Raw genomic sequence first — 21,579 nt, forward strand, 5'->3', positions numbered from 1 at the left:
GGTGGCCAGACTTTTGGACTTGGTAGGGGCAGGCTGGGCAAGGGGGCATCTGCAACCCGGGCCGGTCCCATAGTAGGCTATTTTGGGCTGGGTCACTGAGCCACCTGCATTTCTTTTTCTTTTAAAAAGAATAGACTGCTGTGTCTAGTCTTGCCCCATGGGCTAAAATTTGCCAGCCCTCTCCTGAGACTTGGTGACCTTTTTTTACAGATAACAATATTTTTGCAATCTACCATAGTACAACATATGTTATATCATCATCACCATTTATTTATATATATAGCGCCACTAATTCCGCAGCGCTGTACAGAGAACTCACATCAGTCCCTGCCCCATTGGGACTTACAGTCTAGATTCCCTAACACACACACACACAAACACACAGACTAGAGTCAATTTGATAGCGGACAATTAACCTACTAGTATATTTTTGGAGTATGGGAGGAAACCAGAGCACCCGGAGGAAACCCACCCACCCAAACACGGGGAGAACATACAAACTCCTCAAAGATAAGGTTATGGTTGGGAATTGAATCATGGCCCCAGTACTGTGAGGAAGAAGTGCTAACCACGTAGCCACCATCCTCTCCCCAGAAAACTTTGCCAGTCGGGTGGCATTAAGTAGTAGCCAGGTGGCATTAAGAAGTAGCCGGGTGGTGGCAGTTGTAATACTTTGCAATAATATTGAAAAATGTTGGAAGTTATTGCCCACAACTGCCAGGACTGGTCACACTAGTTGTCATTGGTCTAACACACACTGCTGGCTGTAGTGCTTACATAGTGCCTGTTATAATAGGAGAAACAATGGTTTGTTATATTATAATAGGACTCTGTTGGGCTCCAAGAGCCAGGTGGCAAATAAAAACAGCCAGGTGGTGCACCCGGGAAATAGGTGCTTGGGAGGACACTGAATAGTTATTAGGTCAACTAGACAATGGAATGTAAAATAACATTATTTTATTTATACTTACATGCAATATCCCTACATTCCGTAGTAGATGGATCAATCTCCAAACCTAATCCCACTGAACTCTGGGTCAATATTCACCAAATTACTTTGGTAGCCTATTTGCTCCCCCCCACCAGTGATTTACAGAATAAGGAAACATTTTGCATCTAGAGAACAGAAAAGCAGTTATTAAAAGTTAATAGTAGAGGGAAGTTTTTACATAGTTGTCATATGCAAGCTAATTTTTGAGACATACAAATATGCAAATATGTGTTTGTGAATTAATTCCTAGAAATAGTGGGATATGGCTCAGAGGAGCTGTTTAAATCAATGTGTTTTATGTTAAACTACCCAGAGGGGACTGATCGATAAGAGCCTGGATCCATTGTAGCACCTTGTACCATTTATAGTAGGTCGCAAACAGTGAAAACCTTTGCAAATATCTCTTTCAAGACAATGAAATCTAATACATGTCTGGGAAGCCTCAGACATGCCAACTGCAGAGACAGGGTTATATGTTAATGACAAATTCAAGCTGAATAGAGTCACAGAAAATTATATCATTTCATATATCAATATCATACTTAGCAGAGGCATGTAAGGTATGCAGATGAAGGGGAAATTATGACCTGTTGTGTGGAGGTAAAATCATGTTTGTAAGTCATATTGGTGAAAAGTTAGGATAGGGTAACAAAAACCTGACTTAAAAGTTGTTTCTCCAGTAGGATCATAAACCCCTAATTTTCATTCTTACAGACCTGTTTGTTCTGACATCCCAGGAAGGGGGGCTGTGGGCCCTGCAGCTTGGTTTTAAAACTGCACTGTAACTCTAAGAAACTGTTCACTTTTGGGAGTCAATCTAATATTGAAGAGTGTCCCATTTTTCCTGCTTCTCCCAAGCACCAGAAACTTGATTATAAGTGAGTTATCAATTCTGTGTTTTATCCTTTTTATTTCATAAGGAACAATTGCATTATATTTGTATGACTTTTATTAACTGTTTTATCTTAAGCATTGTGGATGTATTTTCCATATTAAATTACGCTTAATAAGTTCAAGTCTCTGTGTTCTTACGAAGTCACGCAACAGTTTGGTCAAGAAGCTACATAATTGAAAAGAGGAGAACATTGTGGTTTATGTTAACTCTGATTAAAGTAAATTGTGCTAGATTCATTCTAGGGAGAACCTAAGGCAGTGTTGACTAACCTGTGACACTCCAGGTGTTGTGAAACTTCAGGTCCCAGCATGCTTTGCCAATATATAGCAGCTTATTGCTGGAAGGGTATGCTGGGACTTGTAGTTTCACAAACACCTGGAGTGTCACAGGTTAGCCAACACTGACCTAAGGCTTCCTAAATAAGAGTGTTAGCTCTTCATAAAAAAAAAAAAAACCTTGTTGGTGGCATAGTTGGTACGGCAAAGCTAGTGTGTGACATAGATAGGGAAGGATTTAATCATTTTAGACAGATCAGGTGGTTGTTTTTTGGTTAACCCTGTGTCACACACGCATCACGTAGGATCAGGCGAGTGTTGTTCGTGACAGTTGTTATGACTTGCAATGTAAATATCTTTTTAAAACATATTTTAAAAGTATCGATTAGACGTGACCTTAAGGTTTGCTAGAACATTTACTTATGACTTAACACGGATTGCAATGCAAGCAAAGGCATAACTCTGTTTGCTTTTTAATACCAGAACATCAAATAAAAGCAAGTCATAATTATAATGCTACAGTTTTATGTAACACAAGAAGTAAACCCACAAGGTTGATAACTTGATAATCAGTATGGTAGGTTAATTGGCTAACTACATATTTATTTAAAAAACGTTTCTAAAACTTTATCCCTCAAAGTTTTGGTTCCATATAATATTTCTGTTTATAGCAATGACAAATGTAACTGTATAATGTATGTATTGTACTCATTACCAAGTTGTCAGTGTGTTGTATAGTACTCTATAGAGTTGACCAAGGAAAATGCAGAGAATAAATTACAAGTGAAAACCACATAGTCAACAGAAACTGTAAATTTTCACCAATAGTTGACAAAGCATTGAAGAACAATTAATTAGTCTATAGTGTACCACATTTAATCATGTGTAAGTCCTTTTTAATATGGTAACCAAAAACATACTAGTAGTAATTGACTGCTATCAAATTGACCTTAGTCTCTGTGTGTGTGTGTGTGTGTGTGTGTGTTAGGGGATTTAGACTGTTAGCTCCAATGGGGCAGGGACTGATGTGAGTGAGTTCTCTGTACAGCGCTGCGGAATTAGTGGCGCTATATAAATAACTGGTGATGATGATGATGATGATGGTAGGTATATGGTAAGGAGCAGTGTGGAAGAAGGTTTGATGAAGCGGTAAGGGTTGTTGCCTGTGTTCCCATTCTTTACAAAATAACATTTTAGTTCTGTTTTTTTAAAATACAGGCACTAAATCTATACGCAGCGGTAGTCTGTTGTAAAACAGTAGAATGGTTCCTTAAATGCATGCCTGCTTCAGCGACTAATGACGCACAGGGTTTTGGGTAGCAAATGAAGCGCGACTGTTGGTATAAATAAGAGATAGTGCCCTCTAACCACCACCAACCCTCTTTGGTGTTTCAGACACTAATATTAATATATATATATATATATATATATATATATATATATATAAAATATATAAATGTCTAGTGGCGTGTGTTAGTCTGTCTGTGTGTGTGTGTGTGTGTGTGTGTGTGTGTGTGTAAAAAAATAAAACCAAGCTGCAGCGCCACTTGCTGGGCGGAGTTATACACTGACCTACTAAATTCTTAGTGTGTGTGGGGAAAAAAAATCAGAAAGGGCTGAAATTTGGTATACTAAGATGTTTTTAATTTGTTAATTTAATTTGTTAATTGTTAAAATTGTTTATAAAGATTTGAAAAAAATATATATATATTTCTTGAAGGAGAAGTGACAGTTGGGAGTGGTTGGTGGTTGCCGGGGGTGACAGTGGGGAGTGGTTGGTGGTTGCCGGGGGTGACAGTGGGGAGTGGTTGGTGGTTGCCAGGGGGTGACAGTTGGGAGTGGTTGGTGGTTGCCGGGGGTGACAGTTGGGAGTGGTTGGTGGTTGCCGGGGGTGACAGTGGGGAGTGGTTGGTGGTTGAGCCCTGGGCTATGGCCCAAATGCATGACAAGAACCTTTTTAACACCTTATGTAGCCTGATTTGACTAGAATGCATGAGTATCATGCACGGGTTAACTTGTATATATATATATATATATATATATATATATATATATGTCCACCTTTAGAGTTTTGGGCACCAAGAAAGTGTAACTATAAAGCCGATTGAGAAATAGTGCCCTCTAGCCACCTCTCTGGTGTTTTGGGCACTATAAAATGCCCCCTCCCCCTTACCACTGTTCAGCTCTAGTTTTTTGGGCACTAGATTAAAGATATCAAAAGCTACTAAAACTGTAATCTGCAGGGTATAGTGCAGTGCAATAGGGTAATGACACTAATACTGACATGTATCATTGCTGAGCAAAGAATATAATACGCTTTGCTGTCCAAGTGTAAACCGGAGCAGACTGAAAAAGACAAAAGTGTATCCAAGTGGAGGCAAAAATGTCCAAGTTAAACATAAGCAGCGCTGTAAATGAAGTATAATATTTGAGGAAGGCAGTATTTAAATCTTCCTGAATACTGACAGAGTTAGACTCACTGATATAAAAAGAAGGGTTTACTACCTCGCTGACTGGCCGTAACAACCGGCTCACAGATATTGACGAGATCCATATATAGGTAAAACAAATCACAAATAACTGACAATACACAAATATAGACAAGAAATAGTCCGACAAGCAACCGGAGACGCCTGTATGAAGTATAGTCTAAGATTGTAACTGCTGTCAAATCCAGCTGTACCTCAGGATAGATTGTAAGCTTTCGAGCAGGGTTCTCTTACCTCTCTGTCTGTATTACCCATTATCGTCTTATTAATGTTTGTTCCCAATTGTAAAGCACTACGGAATTTGCTGCCGCTATATAAATAAATTTTGATGATGATGATCATGATGAGGAGCATTGAGAAATTAAATGACGGACTAATCCATGGTCCACGCCAACCATCAGGAAATACACCAGCTCTCTGCCGCTCATTGCCGTGTTTACAGATTGGGTCACCAACGCAGACCAATAGTGTTTTAATGGTCAGTTGAGTAAGTCATAAAATACTTAGCACTTTGTTAAGTTGAAAGACGGGTTAACTGTCACAGGATAAGCAGGAAACTCAGGTCCTACTCCATGAACCACCAGGCCACACCGCTTGACTTCATAGTCAAATCCATCCCACATTATTTTAAGACCGCTAAAGTCAAAATGCCACAAGCAATGTTAAAGAAGAATGTCAGGGAAATAAAACAACACTGCCCCCCCCCCCCTATGTAGCATAAACAGTAGAGTCCATATATTACTGGTTGTACTAGTTCTCCAGGGTGTCAATTCCCTGAGAAAATGGCCCATTAACTGGCCAAGGCAGGGGCGAGTACCGCGAGAACTGCAAGGGTTCACACATAGGAGATCACATTTTATGTTATTCCGGAGGACGGGGCTTATTTTCTTAAACATTTTCCTGGAGTCACTCTTCAAAAGTAGAAAAGTCTATATTTATGTTAAAATTTAACACCAAAATGTGTGAATGCAGTGTTACATCTGTTTTTTAGTATTTAGAAAAAACATCAAAGAATGAAAACAAGTTTTGTTATGTTAAATTTGAAGCTAACACCAAATTTGATATAGGACTGTCTTTTGAAAAAGGAAAAAATGTAACTATAAAATTAACACAGTGAATTGAGACCAAAGTGTAACAAAGTTATTGGTCTATGTACTTGTCAAAAGCAGTGGATTTAGATGTGAAATCATTGTCCATTTGTCTCTGTGCCTATGGCCACCTCCGAGCATCCGGGTGGGTAGGTACAGTTACGTGATCGCAGTGCGTCGAATACGGCTGCGGTGGGGCTTGGCTTCCTGGGAGCTTTTTAATTGGCTACCTAAATAGTGCAGACAACTCCATTTCTCACAGACCATTTTATATGCCCAGGGTTTCCCAAACCCAGTCCTCAGGGCTCCCCAACAGTGCAGGTTTTCCATATCTCCTTGCTGGAGCACAGGTGTATTCATTACTGACTGACACATTGTAACAGATCCACAGGTGGTCCTAATTATGTCACATGTGATCCAGAAAACCTGCACTGTTGGGGAGCCCTGAGGACTGGGTTTGGGAAACCCTGTTATATGCGGTTACCCGGTGTTATGCTTTTAAAACGCCAATACAAAATGATACAAAGTAAATCTCCAACACAATGGTATACTTAAATCAATCCCTAACTTGTTAAAAAATCTATTTGTTTCCTATTTGAATGTTTTTTACACTATTTCCTTGGTGCCTTAATCTCTCTTTAGCAATATTAATTACTGACTCTCTGGACAAATCTCACTATCACAATATTTATAGATATAATTAACCAAGAATGAGCGCTAATGCGTCTACAAATAGCAGCCCAAGGTGCACAAAAAGGAGCCACCTGCTCCCTAAATAGACAATGTATAGATGATAAAAGTGCAACTTACAGCGCTAGAAGGATCACATATAACAGAATGCCAGCATCATGTGATGGATAGCTGTAACACATAAAACATATACACATAGAGCAGTAACATCCCAACAAATAGAGAAAAGGTCTCTAAAGTGCCCTTGAGTGAATAATCCCTCTTCCACGAGTGTTCTAGTGGGCCAATAGATGGATGTAACCACGTGAGGGGGTATGACTCTAGAAGCAGATCGTTTTCTGTTTGATTTTATAATTTTAAAATAAATGGTATTATGCTATGATCTTTTTCTGTGTTTATGTATTTACCGCTGGAGTTCTCTGTGAAGGAGATCGTACACACCAACAGATGTGCTTTTGATGTGCTGTGACTCAAGAATATATCTTGTAAGCATACACCCTGCGGGGACCCCCTCACGTGGTTACATCCATCTATTGGCCCACTAGAACACTCACATGATGCTGGCATTCTGTTATATGTGATCCCACTATCACAATATTGTCTATACATTAAGTAAAATCGTACGGTCTAACATTTACAAAACCAGTTCTAAGAAAATCTTTAGGTCACAAGTTATTTGCTCAAATATAAATAGTTTGACCAAACTAATTGCATTTAATTAGCTGACCCATAGTACTTCAATGTCCTGATAAGTTATGCCAGGATCCCTAAGGATAGGTCAGGGAAATGGAACCACAGCACAAGTGCGTCCTAGACATGGTTAGACAAAGGAATACGCCCTGGGGCACACGGAACTTAACCCGAATAGAACGTGTTTTTCCAGTTTATAGGACTAGCTAAAGTAAAATGTGTAAAACTGGTTACGTTATTTTATTTCATAGCTGTGAGGTTTACTTTACAGACAGGATTATTAGCACTTTTCAGCAATCTTAGTAAATAGCCCTCTATCGAAAATAAAAATAATGATGTCAAATACAAATTGATTGCTTTTTTTGCAGGTTGTTTTGCATTTGTTTAAAATAACTTTTTTTTTTATAGAACAAAAGTTATTTCAAGGATGTCACAGAAAAAAAATATTTGTGAGATAAATTAGCACAATGTTATGTTCAGGATACTTAATATTAAAATATTTGTCTTTTAAAGTGCACATAATTCATATACAAATGTGTATGGTAACTTGTATAATGGGTGAGAGGTGCTCCATTTAAACTTTCCACCTGAAGCAGCTGGATGGCTAGGCACATCGATGGGTATGTGGGTCTCAAACTGTACGTCTGCCAACAACTCCAATTTTCCAGCGACAGTCTATATTTATTTTGGTGGCTTAAAGGGGCATCTTATACCAGGGGTGTGGTGTCACCCAAAATGGGTGTGGTCTGTGTGGATGGCATTATGTCCAAATTTCTAATAGGGAGTGTTAGTAGGTATTATACCAAAATTAATAAAACAATCAGTGTTTAATCAGCCACATTAATAACACCTGCCCTGTAGCTGGTGCAAGTAATAATGCTTAAAAAAAAACAGCAAAAGAGTTGCCCAGAGCGTGAAGCTTGATTTGGGTTAAAGGGTGTGCTGAGGTTGAGGGCACGCACTTCCTGTACATTGACTATGTGCATATGTCCCTTTATTCCCCTGTTCCGCCCTTCAAATCGTAGGCAATCGGAAGTATAATTTGCATTTGGGGGTATATTTACTAAACTGCGGGTTTGAAAAAGTGGAGTTGTTGCCTATAGCAACCAATCAGATTCTAGCTGTCATTTATTTAGTACATTCTACAAAATGACAGTTAGAATCTGATTGGCTGCTATAGGCAACATCTGCACTTTTTCAAACCCGTACTTTAGTATATATACCCCTTGGACTTGATTTGCAAATCTGTTTCTGAGCATGCGCAGGTCAATTTCATGCAAGATAGGGCACGCAATGGGTGTGCGAAGTTGAATCAGGCCCCAGTGGGGGATCCAGGGGGGGCAGTCGGGGCAATCCCCCCCCTAGCAGCACTAAGTCCGTTAAATTTGGGTCCAAAACACCGATCAAAACAGGTGAAGGGGACGGGTCCAATCACGGGTGGTGGGTGGGATTATCCGGGGCCCAGCCAATCAGAATGAAGGAGGGGCGTGATTATGCAAAATTAAGTCTAGGTCCGCTCCTGTCAGGCCCGCACATGTATATCGAACCTGTAATAAACTATACATATTTGACATTGCTATAATGAGTACGAGTTGTAGAATAAAACTTGGCCTCTATTTTGTGACTTCAGTCAATCCTCTGCGGAATTTGCTGGCGCTATATAAATAAATGTTGCTGATGAAATGTTTGTGATCATGGAAAAGTGTGTTTTCATTTTCCAAATTTTCCCTATAAACTGCCCATAAATGAACGAAACACCTACTCAACTATGATGCCAAATGAAAATACTAGCTGTCCAGCAATGAAAATCTACAGTTCACTTAGGTAGGGAACAAAATAAAAAAAGTTAATCCTGGTCCTGCCCCGATCCCTTGACTGAGCACATCAGACCTCTGGCACTGAAAGTATATTAATACTGATCAATGGTGCATAAGTGTCTGAACGTTTTTCAAATAAGCAAATTTGGTAGCCCCCAAGTTAATAATTACTTTACAATATAAAATTAACACATGTACAAAAGAAGTTTTAGTTGAGGAAACTGTCACAATGTGTTCTCTCCAGAGGTGTTTCAATGTAAGATCCAGTGATCAAAGAACAACAAGGATTCCATAAGCTACAAAAGGTTTTAGAAGCTGACCGGAATCAAATACATATTGTCAGGTCAGGTGGAATGCAAGCACATTGTGCTAAATCCGCCAGAGGCTGCAGACTGGTTAAATTTGGGCAAAAGATCAAAACAACCAGAAAAAAACAGGAAGATAGGCATGCTGGGACCACATAGAATTCAGCAAAGTAGCAGGAAAAATTCATCCTGAGATGAAACGGCATAAAACAATTTAATCACAGCAGCACTAACTTCTTCTTTCTACAACAACACAGTAGTTTATTGTCAGGAAGGTTGTTTTAAAGAACAATGGAATGCATACAGTCTTCTTAATACTGTCTGTCTTGAAATAGATTATTTTATATCATGGGAATACTACTACTACTGTCCACTAAAGACTTGACATGAGAATCTGTTTTTTTTTTTTATCTCAATGACCGCTTCAGTAAAGTTGTAGCTATTCCAATGCTCAGTGTGGCTCGATCCACCATTGGTGGCGCAGTGCGCCTTTTTTTATATTATTGTAAATACATAAAGTACTGACATTTCTGAGGTAGGCATCCTACAGCATGTTTGTGTAGATCTATGACACGGGATATTTTATGCTAATTGGGCATCTGATATGAGACCAGGTAGGGTGAAGGCATTACCTTGACCACCACATTCTTTTGATTGAGTGCCCAGTGAGTGGCTTCCAACTTTGAAACTCCCAATGATGAAGTGGTGTGTAACAGCTCTTTAAAGAGCTATATTTGAGGAATAAATACCACTTTTCCTAAAGATCCTGCTCTGTCCTTGCAAGAAGCCTATTATTTTCTGAACCCCTGTGACGTACAAAGCTACAACTCTAATCCGTCCCCTGGCTGTTCTGTGTTGAGCCCAGCACCTTAGGTTAACACTTTGCCTGCTATCCCACAGCCCTGATCCAAAGTAAGCAGCCAGGATGAACCAGCCATATTCACCAGCAAAGAGCTGCTAGAGCATTCATACACACCACCCAGAAGTAAGCTCTTGGTGCTGGTGAAGGAACCTGGTGGAGGCAGCCACTATTGTCCCACAAGTGGGGCACCACTGTGGTGTGAAGTTGATAGTTCCAGTCGATGAGTGTCTGGTGGTAACTCCTTCAGGGCTGGATTAAGACATTGTAGGCCCCTGGGCTAGGGGTACCGTGAGGCCCCCATTTGTCAAGCGACTCATAATGACACACACATCATGTTCTCTCCCATCTTCCTCATAATGACACAGCACTCATTGTCCCCCTCCTCATAATGACACACATGTCCTCCCCCTCCTCATAATGACACACACACACATGTCCTCTCCCACCCATGTCCTCCCCCCTCCTCATAATGACACACATGTCCTCCCCCCTCCTCATCATGACATACATGTCCTCCCCCCTCCTCATAATGACACACACATCATGTTCTCTCCCGCCATCCTCATAATGACACACACACAAGTCCTCCCCCCTCCTCATAATGACACACACATCATGTTCTCTCCCGCCATCCTCATAATGACACAGCACTCATTGTCCCCCTCCTCATAATGACACACACATGTCCTCGACCCTCCTCATAATGACACACACACACATGTCCTCTTCCACACATGTCCTCCCCCCTCCTCATAATGACACACACACACACACACGTCCTCTCCCACACATGTCCTGAGCCCCTCCTCATAATGACACACACACATATGTCATGTCCCCCCCCCTCCTCATAATGACACACACACATGTCCTCTTCCACATGTCCCTCCTCCCTCCTCATAATGACACACATATGCCCCCCCCCCCACCACCACCGCAGTCCAATTGTATCACCTCCGCAGGCTCTTTCTTCTTGGCTGCTGATCAGTAACCTCAGTATACTGAGGGTGACAAATCTGTAAAACCACTTCCCCCAAATGGTGGCAGAGTGAGCGCCCATCCGGTCACACCCAGTGACTGCAGAGTACTACCAGCTTATTACCAGTGTCTTGGATGATGCTGAAGCACATATATATATATATATATTCAGGATAGCTTTAAATATTTAACTGCTATGTAATGTATCCACAAATAGGCCCCGAGTCATTAAGGGGAGCAAAGCAAAAAAACAGGAGTAAATTTGCTCCTGAACAAACCATATTACAATTGAAGGGGGGAAAATTAGTTCATTATTTTGCACATAAGGAAAATACTGGCTGCCTTTTCATGTAGCACACAAATATTTAATAGCTTTATTTTTACACACAAATTTAAAGATGATCTAGGACCGTGATGGCGAAACTATGACACACGTGTCACTCGTGACATGCCGAGGCAGTTTGACTGACACGTCTGGTGGCACCAGGCTTGTCAGTCAAACTGCCTGTTTTAAACATGCCAAACATTTTCTCTATACAGCACCGCCGCAGACGTTTCTTTGACAGCGCCGCGGCAGCTGTACAACTCCCCATCGGCGAAATGGAGCTGCTGCGCATGTCTCTTGCTTGTCTCTTGCATATCTACCGGCATGACTTCACTGGCTGGCTCCGTAGGGCTTATAATGGATATTTGTAATATTTAATCGTAAAATAGCCTTATATACTGGCCACAAGCATCTTATGTAGTGTTTTTATTAATAGACCAAAGACTCCATTTCTGGTGAGCTGCAGGGTATGCAGAGCTGTGTGATTATATATAAATATTGTATTATAGGATTAAAAAAGTAGAGGATTCCCCCCAGAGATCGAGTCTTTGGTCTATTAATAAAAACACTACATAAGATTGCTTGTGGCCAGTATTTGGTTTCACCCAGTAACCCAATAACAAATATATATAAATATATATATAATCCTAACTATATAATAATGACACGCGGCCCAAGGAAGGCTCCCCCTCCCATGCAACATGGTTTTGCCAAGGTGCAAATTTACTCATTTGTTTTTGCTTTGCTTGCCTTAATGACTCAGGCCCATAGGGCTCCACACGTCCTGGTTTACCAGGCGAGTTTTGGTTTTATCATTAGAAATCTTTTAAGGGGATCCCTAGACTTAAAAAGTGTCTTTTAATGCATATAAATGGTGTATGTTATTTTTTTTCCTTTGAGATTACCTATGCAGAAGTGACTTTTAACTTTAGCAATAGCTGTGCCCTTTTGGGTGTGTTATTGAATCGTTGGTGGACATGCAGAATTACTTACCCACATCATACAGATTAGTACACAGATTGAGAAAGGCTGTATTCCAAAGTGTAAGGATAGTCAAGTGTTCTGTTGCTAATGAATGAGATCTCATTGTTTAATACGCTGCTATTTGGTTAAAAAGAACTTGGGCTTTTTCTGTTTGGAGCTGTGAATCTGTTTGTTGCTTTTGTTTCTAACCTTTCTAAAAAGTTTAGCAAATTCTTTCAAGATTTGTATGTTTCAATAGCAGCATGCTATTTGCACTGTTGCAATTATTGTTATCTGTTTTACTTGAATTGCTGTCTTCATTGTGAGAGTTTTAGAATGTTTAGACAATTATATCATGTATGTGTTCTTTTTTGTGATGGAACTTCACTGCGAGAAACCCACAGGTCACTGACCCCAGGTTAGTTTCCCTGGATAGCTGCTGACAGACAAGAGGATGGTGGATATAGGCTCAGGTCAGGCCTGGGAGTCCAGGGGTGAAAATTCGAAATCCAATTCAAGGTTAGTTGAAGACAGCGCGGTTTCAAAATGGATTAACAAGGCCAAGGGTCAATGGACGCCGTCAGACAAGTGTAACCAAACAAGCCAGGTCAGTACACAGTAATTCAGTAAAATAATACAGAGGTCCAGATATCTAAGGTGTAGAACCTGTTGCTCAGGCTCTGGTTAAATGGTCATTTAAATAGAGGTCAAGTGATGCCTGGAGCGTGAGCCTGAACGTGCATTCCCATGATCCTCTGCTTTCCTAAACAGGCTCTAATGTAATCTACTTAAAATACTCATTGAATATTGATGTTAAATGCAGAACAAAAATGTAATAAACTTTAGAGCAAAATCTATGGACCTTTGTTCAGAGCCAACAAATATGTAGTAGATCACTCTTACCCTGCGCCCCCCTGAAACATTTGAGTAATTAGATGGCAACCAAGCCAGTGATAGGCAACCTGGGTGCATGGGCAACTCACCAACCTCCAAAAGGGCCACATATTACCTTTAATCTTAGAAATAAGTTAAAACAAAACATTTAATCAAAGGAATAGAGACCTATCTCTAAAATATATCGTCAGGCATTTTATTCAGGTGTTACAAGCTATAACAAACATATCTAACACTGTTGTATATCTGGTGGTCTCATGTGATGGCTCTGAGGCTGCCTGTTGCCGTTACTCAACCAGGCTATTTGTGATGGGACTAGATACCAATAGAATAGCACTTATACGCCTATTCCACAGTGAACGTGTTGGCTGTTTGCACTAATCCCGTTCTCCAATTTCTTACAGGTCATTTAAATCTATATTGTAAGCTTTTCCTACTTGGATAATTGTTTAGCAATCCATAGACTAAGGTGACAATTCCAGGAGTGAGGGATAGACAGAGCAATATGCCAACAAATAGAGATGGGCTAGACCAGGGGTCAGGGAACTTTTTTACCTTTTACCCCCAAATATATTTAGATACGCCGACGTTACCCTCTTGATTTGAAAGGAAGGAAATCATATATTATTAATTATTGGAATTCAAAATTTTATTGAATCTATTCCAAATTTCTTTGAAAGCTTCAAGTTCAAAACTTCAGGTTTTGGAGAAATGATGTTGCTTTATTTTTGATACGGGAGCATCAATATTGGGGTATTTTGATGCCATTGGATACAGTCTTCGGCGTCCAATCGATTTCTCTGCTTTGTTTTTATGTTCGTTAGAGTGGAAAATCCTTGTTCGCAAAGGTAGGTTGTTCCAAAAGGCAGCAACTTTTTGACTGCTTCCTCATGTGCAATTTTGATGCCTTTGTATCTGTTGACATCCAAAAATATGACAGATCTGCTTTGTTTTCAAATGCAATACGGGCTTCATTATTGCATCGAAGCTCAAGAAGTGCCTCTGCCAACCCTTGAGGCTCTTCTGGTACAACAGCAATTTCACATTTAAAGGGGTCTACAATCCAACTGACAGCATGTGAATCGGCAGCATTACCCCCAGGAATTTCATTTTTACCCCATTTGGGGTAATTGACCTCTGTTCCCTGACCACTGGGATAGACTATAATATAATATCTGGGTTAGTGTATTATTTGATCTGAAAGTATCTAAAAATGACCCTGGCTGGGGCCTTATGGGCTGATTGGATAGCAGAAAAACAAGTTTGTGAAAAGGATGTCATGGTGACCCACCATCAATAATATGGCGACTTATAATTTGGATCCCAAACCATAAGTTGAGAACCTCTAAGCTCTAATGTAAACATGTCTCTATAACAGCAGATGGTCCCCAGAACACATTCTTCATAGTTACCAACATGTTTTTGATCAAGTGTAAGTGTATACATGTCACACACGGCTCCCTCTAGCAGTACATTAGTTATTACAACCCTCAAACTTACCACAAGGCATGGTCATAATTCAATATTACTGCATCTTGAAAACTCCCTTTACAAAAAAAACTGTAAGCTACATATCATTGTAGTGCATACTTGCCAAATTTGGCAAATGGTTTTCCAGGAGGTCCGGGGGCAGGGGGCCGTGTGGGAGCGGGGCTCGGAGAATCGCGTTGTAGGCAACGCCCCTAAACTATTGTCTTAATTTTTGCCCTATAACAGCAGGGGACGGAGCCGTGATGACGCGTGAATCACGTCACGAAGCCCCACCACCCCCATTCAACTTACTGAACTGGCCGGGATGCAGGAGGGTACCCTGCTCACTTGGGACTCCCAGAAATTCAGGAGTCTCCCGTAAATTCCGGGAGAGTAGGCAACTATGTTGTAGTGGGTTAACAAAAGGTCACCATTACTTGAATCGGGGTCAAACAGGACCTATATTGTCAGGATCCACAGCAATATGGGTGCAGAGCCAACCAAACCAATGCAGAAAGTGCAGCATATATAGGCTCCTACAGTGGAGAGGTGTGAGACTTCCACCCTCACCCAGGGCTGCCAAGAGGAATTCAGGGCCCCGGTACCACAAATTCATGGGGCCCCCCTCATAGCTGAGCATGGTAAAAAAAATTGCGCCGCCGTAAAATTTTTCGAGGTTGTGGTCGTGCATTTGGTGGCGTGGCAAATTCGCCATTGGGGCGTGGCTAACACATCAAAATCACTCGGCTCTCAATTCGCACACGAGCGTCACATATGTCCAAGCACTCCTGGCTTTCAGGACATCTAGCACCAAAGTGTAGTATAGAAAAAATGCAGTGTGTACACAAAGAGTTCAGTCTTGGCCTCCACCTTACATTGGGCACAACACTCACCAAAAATTGACATTGTCCCTACTAGAATCACAACATTTCACATACTGTCCTGCTCTCTCCTACCTGTTCTTCTCACTTTCACCACCTGTTGCTGCATGTTTCTTTAGTGGCGGTTAGTCTGGATCCTGGAATGCCGGGGGCCCTATTTGGGAAAAAAATAGCTACATTTAGATAATTCCAAACAACCCTGGCGTTAAATCAATACCATCCACGATTAATAATTAGGCCTTCCTCCAGCTCCAATATTACAATAATGTGCCCCTTCATCATCGCCATGCCTTATGATCACACTGCGCCCTCCATGCTGCTTTTGCCCCCTTCATCTGGCTCCCCTTCATCACACTATACTATGCTGCTCCCCCCCCCTTTTTCAATCCCACTGTGCCATACCTCCCCCCCTTTTTAACCCCACTGTGCCATGCTGCCCACCATTTTTTAACCCCACTGTGCCATGCTGACCCGTTTTTTTAACCCCACCGTGCCATGCTGCCCCGTTTTTTAACCCCTCTGTGCCCCCCTTCATTTTTTAACCCCTCTGTCATGCTGCCCCCCCCATTTTTAACCCCTCTGTGCCCCCCCTCATTTTTTAACCCCTCTGTCATGGTGCCTCCCCGTTTTTTTAACCTCTCAGTGCCCCCCCTCATTTTTTTACACCTCAGTGCCCCCCCTCATTTTTTAACCCCTCTGTGCCCCCCCTCATTTTTTAACCCCTCTGTCATGCTGCCCCTCCCCCGCCCCCCCGTTTTTAACCCCTCTGTGCCCCCCTCATTTTTTAACCCCTCTGTTATGCTGCCCCCCCCCCCCCGTTTTTTACCCCTCTATGCCTTCCCTCGTTTTTTGATCCCTGTCATGCTGCCTCCCCGTTTTTTACCTCCTCCGTGCCCCCCCTCGTTTTCCTCCCTGCACTTACCTTTTCTCCTTTCTTGGTCTTCTCTGCTGCTCTGTGCTCCATTTTTCCAGACTGACTGAATGCTGGGCATGACATGATGACATCACACCCAGCATTCAGACAGTCTGAATGGAGCACAGAGCAGCAGAGAGGAGGGACGCCGGCTCCGCGATCAGGTGAGTATGTTTTGGTTTTTTTTTAAACTAGCCTGCTCCCCCCACCAACGACCGAGCCCCCCCCTGCAAAAAAAAAAAAGAAAGGAAAAAAAAAACGTTTTTAAAAAAAAAAAAAAAAAAAGCAGCAGCGCAAGGGCCCGGGCCGGGCCCCCTGATATGCCCGGGCCCGGGTAATTAGTACCCGCTCCCCCCCCCTCTTGCAGCCCTGCCCTCACCAGACACCAGCCAAGACTAGACTGAATTTGAGCCCTTACATAGGCCCAAATTACCCCCCCCCTCTCTAAGGAATGGATGGGGCATTCTCCTGACTCCCAGGAGGTTAACCCCTTCCTCAGATGTGGCAGCTTCTCACCCTGTCACAATTATACAGAATAAACATTTACACTGTACATTATCCCTGTCATAAAGAACAAGAGAAGTGGGACTTCTGGCTGGAGGTGGGGGGGATACGAGATACGGGTATCGAGATTCCTTTGTTATTCCCTTGGACCTGTGTGTTTGCTCACACTAGCTAAGATCATTATAGCTTGGACCTAGATGGTTCCAGATGGGCCCAGTTTTGCTGCCTGGGTGGCACTGGTGAATGAAGCAGTGGGCCACGGACTATTGACCTATCAATCCAGAAATATTATGCCCAAATCAGTGGCAGAACTACCATTGGTGCAGCAGGTGCGGTGCATTGGGGCTCATGGAGATAATGGAGCCCGCTGTATGAGGAAGTAACGAGCTGTGGGCCCCAGTCCGTCCCGTCCCCCGATTCCCTGCACCGGGGCCCACAGCTCGTTAGTTCTGCCTCTGGCCCAAATACTACAAAGTCTGGTCTCACTGGGCGAAGTCTAGATATACGCAGTGAGAACGCTGAGGGCAGATTTTGATCCACCTTGAGTATTTCCCTCCTTGCCCCCCCCCTCCTCTGTCACCCTCTTCTATGGGCACATTCCTATGTGTGGGTACAGTTGCTAGATGTCTGGCTGGTCGGCTCAGAGGTTACTGCGTTTGGTGTGGATAGGGACAGAGATGTTGTTCCTACACATCTAACTGGACTACACATTACCCTGGATATACATATGTACTGTGTGTTGCCCTTTTGTTTACCGTTTTAAATATACCTTTAGATATGCTTGGATATCCCCAAAAACTGGAACTGTGGGTTAATCTGTTTTATGTTTTATTTTATTGTACTATTCAGAGACTTAAATAAAAATATTTCATTTAAAAATAAAAGAACAAGAAAAGGGAAATTATTGAGTTGCTCTGTACTAAAAATCAGGGATATGTTTAAGGACCAATCCTTAAAAACTGGGTCTAAAAGTGTGAAATATCATCTTCATAGTTTAAACATAGGCCATATGGCTTGTACTATGATTTTTTTTCTGTTCAGCCACAGACTGCGTCTCTTATTGGAGAACTTGGCAGACTGTGCAAAATAGCCAATAAACAAGGGGTATGTGTTTCCAATGGACCAATCCTGAGCTGTAAGGACCGAGAGAGAATGATCAGCTGTCTGTATATGTTTTGTTCTGGACTGGATAAAAGGGAGGGACTGACAAGAGGAGCTACAGGGCCCTGCCTGGTGGCACTGTAGAGAGGCACCTAAAATAATTTAGATTGTTAGGTTGGGACACAGGAATTGGCATTTTTAAATCCTCCCTAATGCCCAGGGGCAACATATAGAAGATTTAGAGATAGATTCAAAGCAATATCTGAATAAAAAGTAATAATTCACAGGTCCTGGATTCTTGTATAATATGACATGAGTGAGTGTGTTGTAGAACAATAAACAGATGAATGAATAATAAAGGCTGTAAGATCTCCAGACACTTTTCTATGGTCAGTTTTCATGGTGTATCCACACTTGCTTTCTTGCTCATTTATAACACTTGGCACTAATATTTTTATATACAGGAGCCAGTCCATGCTGTTAATACTGCGAGCTACCACTAGACTAAGGGGTCTATTTATAATCCAGCAGCGAAAACAGATTTTATATGGTTTATCACAGTGATAGAACATCCTGTTTTGCCGCAATTTAATAAGAAAATGTCACGGGGCAGCTGGGCAATGATACGGACTGACCGCTTTCTCAGCCAGCCTTTAGTCCATCCGCGCATGAATGAGTCAGCCTGCACACGCGCAACTTGGACGGGAAGCCCGGACTTGCTCTTCCGGATTTGTTAAAAAAAATAAAGAAAAATAGTGTAAACAAAGAATAAAATGTTTAAACAATGTAAAAACAAAATGTGATTGATTTTGAGAATTCGGAATCAAAGAAAGGTTTGGTGTTTTTAAGTATTCCCCCCTCTGCTATCACCATCCTGAAATGGTGATAGCAGATACTTGTAACGCCACTGTCCATGGTAAATAGGCCAAACATGGGGAAGCTTCGCCGGATCACCGGCGATAATCTTCACCGACCGAGGATGGGGGGGGGGGGGGTACATAGAAAGAAGCCCTAAATCTAGATCTAGGGCCTGAATCATTAAGGAACTTAAATTACGAAGTTTCTTATTTAAGTCTCCTGGACAAAACCATGTTACAATGCAAGGGGTGCAAATTAGTATTCTGTTTTGCACATAAGTTAAATACTGACTGTTTTTTCATCGCTGCAATAGAAAATCTATATTATCGCCACTGGATGATAAATAGACCCATAAATCTGTCCAATCCTATTCAATAGTGCAGGAGAGCATATACTTATATTTTGCGTTTTTAAATAGAATTTCATGTAATGAGTCCTCGCCTCTGTCTGCCCATAAACAGAGTGGTGCAAATAAGGACAGTGGACGTGGGAGAAGAAAACCTTATTCACTATACACGCATATAGGGGCTTATTCATTAAAGGGAGAAAAGCCCTTTCTCCGTCGAAAATGGGGGTTTTTGCCAGACATAGGGCTTCTTCCTATCTATCAAGGCCACCCCCCCCCCCCGCCCCAGGGCCGGCGCTCCCATTAGGCAAGGTTAGGCAGTTGCCTAGGGCGCCAGGCTCTGATGGGCGCCACAGAAGTATGGTACTTAATTACTGTTGTACTTTAATACTGTGCGGCGACCGCGGAAGGTATGCTCAGCTTCAGATTGATCCACAGGGAGGGGCGAGGGGCCATGGATCGCGACCGCCACCCTCCCCTCCAACAGCTGATGGGGCAGACCTTCCCTCCGACTCCTCACCTCCACTCCCCCTCCCCTCACTGACTGTCGGGCGTGACATCATCATCACGGCCCGACAGTGTCAGTGAGGAACGGGACCCAGCAGCGAGGAGCATCTTTATGGAGTCGCCTTTAAGGTAAGGAAAGAGAGGGGAGGGGAACATTTAGACCCTTAGACCGGGGGGGGGGGGGGGGCACATTGAGACCCAGGGGGCGGGGCAGTGTGCCTGGGGGGAGATTTTGAAATTGTGCCTAGGGCGCCGAGGACCCTAGCACCGGCCCTGCCCCCCCCCCCTTCCCCCACGACAGCTATCACTCGGTGATGAAATATTGATTCCTAAATACCTCTGCTGTCCTCCTATCACCATCACATATTTTCTACAATTACAATCATTGCCCTTCTATCACTATCGCCATCGCAGCATGGTGATAACAGAGGGGGAATACGTAAAGGGAATGATATTGCCTAATAATGGTAAATAGACCCCATAAAGTGGGGGGGGGGTGCATTGTCCAGAAGTGGAAAAATCCCTTTACATGGCAAATAAAAGGGCATCTCTAACATATGTACGGGGTTGTTTTTGTTTCCATAGTTGCTTTCTAAGCAGGTACCTTGGGCAACACTGCTCAGGGGGAGCCACAGAATATTTGTTTCTCCTTTTTTTCACTGGTCTGGACTTTATCAAATATCTATTTTTAAGAGCGTGCAGGAGGGGGTGTTGAACAGAGGGGCGTGAGCATATTGTGTACAGAATTACGACAGTAATTTAGGGTGTAATAACACACAATTCCTAGGACTGCATGTACTCTATATGCAGCTCTGCCTGGGTGATTATTGACATTTATATTTGTGAATGTTTGTAGAATAATAACAGGGATATTGCACTTACTTATGCACTGTGATGACGAGCTGTCCCTATATTCTTTCTCACAGTCATTCCCTGAGCCTCCTCCGCAGTAGAAGATTCAGCCAGAAGCACATTGCCACGTGGATGTGTTGTCTTTCTCCACTTCCCCACCCCTGTGTCCCTGCACACACCCACTATTAAAGGCACGCAGATAACTTTTATGTATAATAATTAGAAATTTCTATAAGCAAATGGAATCATACAATGTGCATGAAAACATGATACAAAGGCCCTGCTGAGACATAAGCCTCACTGAAAAAACAATGTTGAAATGGAAATAAATGTAAAATAGCACAAGCTAGATAGATAAAAAGCACAAGGGAGATAAATAGGGTTATATCATACTTGCCAACTTCTTCTAGTGGATGTCCGGGAGTTGCCGGGGGGAGGTGGGCGTGCAGGGGGACAGGGGGCTCCGAAAATCGTGTCAAGAATCGCGGCACTTTGGGCCTAATTCTGCCCACTTCACTAGAAGTGGGCAGATGCGGGAGACTGCCAAACACTCCCAGGAGTCCGGGAGACCAACCCGGAATCCGGGAGTCTCTCAGACATTCCAGGAGAGTTGGCAAGTATGGGTATATCAAGGTTACAGATATTACTAAAGCTGCACTACTATCTAGTAAAAGAATTTGCTAAGGTGTCCCTAGCTGAACCCTGTGCAGCCGTTTTACTTTGATCTCTGCCATTCTTACAGCCACAGGTGAAAACTGATGGTGGGGGTGTAAGTGGCATGACTGATCACAAGAGCCGGATTAAGACCTTATGGGGCCCTAGGCAAGAGACTGTTTTGGGGCCCCCTCCCCCTGAAACAATCCATAGAACTATATTTTTTCGCAT

General features: G+C 42.4%; 1 protein-coding gene across 1 annotated transcript in view; it reads right to left on the minus strand.

The window, feature by feature from the left end:
• The window catches only part of LOC142107539 (sodium-dependent neutral amino acid transporter B(0)AT2-like), a 59,620-nt gene extending 38,815 nt beyond the window's left edge, over positions 1–20,805 (minus strand). The window contains exon 1 of the mRNA XM_075191022.1: positions 20,725–20,805. The gene's annotated coding sequence lies outside the window, so the exon portion shown is untranslated. The remainder of the gene's footprint in view (positions 1–20,724) is intronic.
• Between the last annotated feature and the right edge of the window lie 774 nt (positions 20,806–21,579).

This window comes from Mixophyes fleayi, chromosome 11 (genome assembly GCF_038048845.1).
Source record: "Mixophyes fleayi isolate aMixFle1 chromosome 11, aMixFle1.hap1, whole genome shotgun sequence".
Classification (NCBI taxonomy): Eukaryota; Metazoa; Chordata; class Amphibia; order Anura; family Limnodynastidae; genus Mixophyes; species Mixophyes fleayi.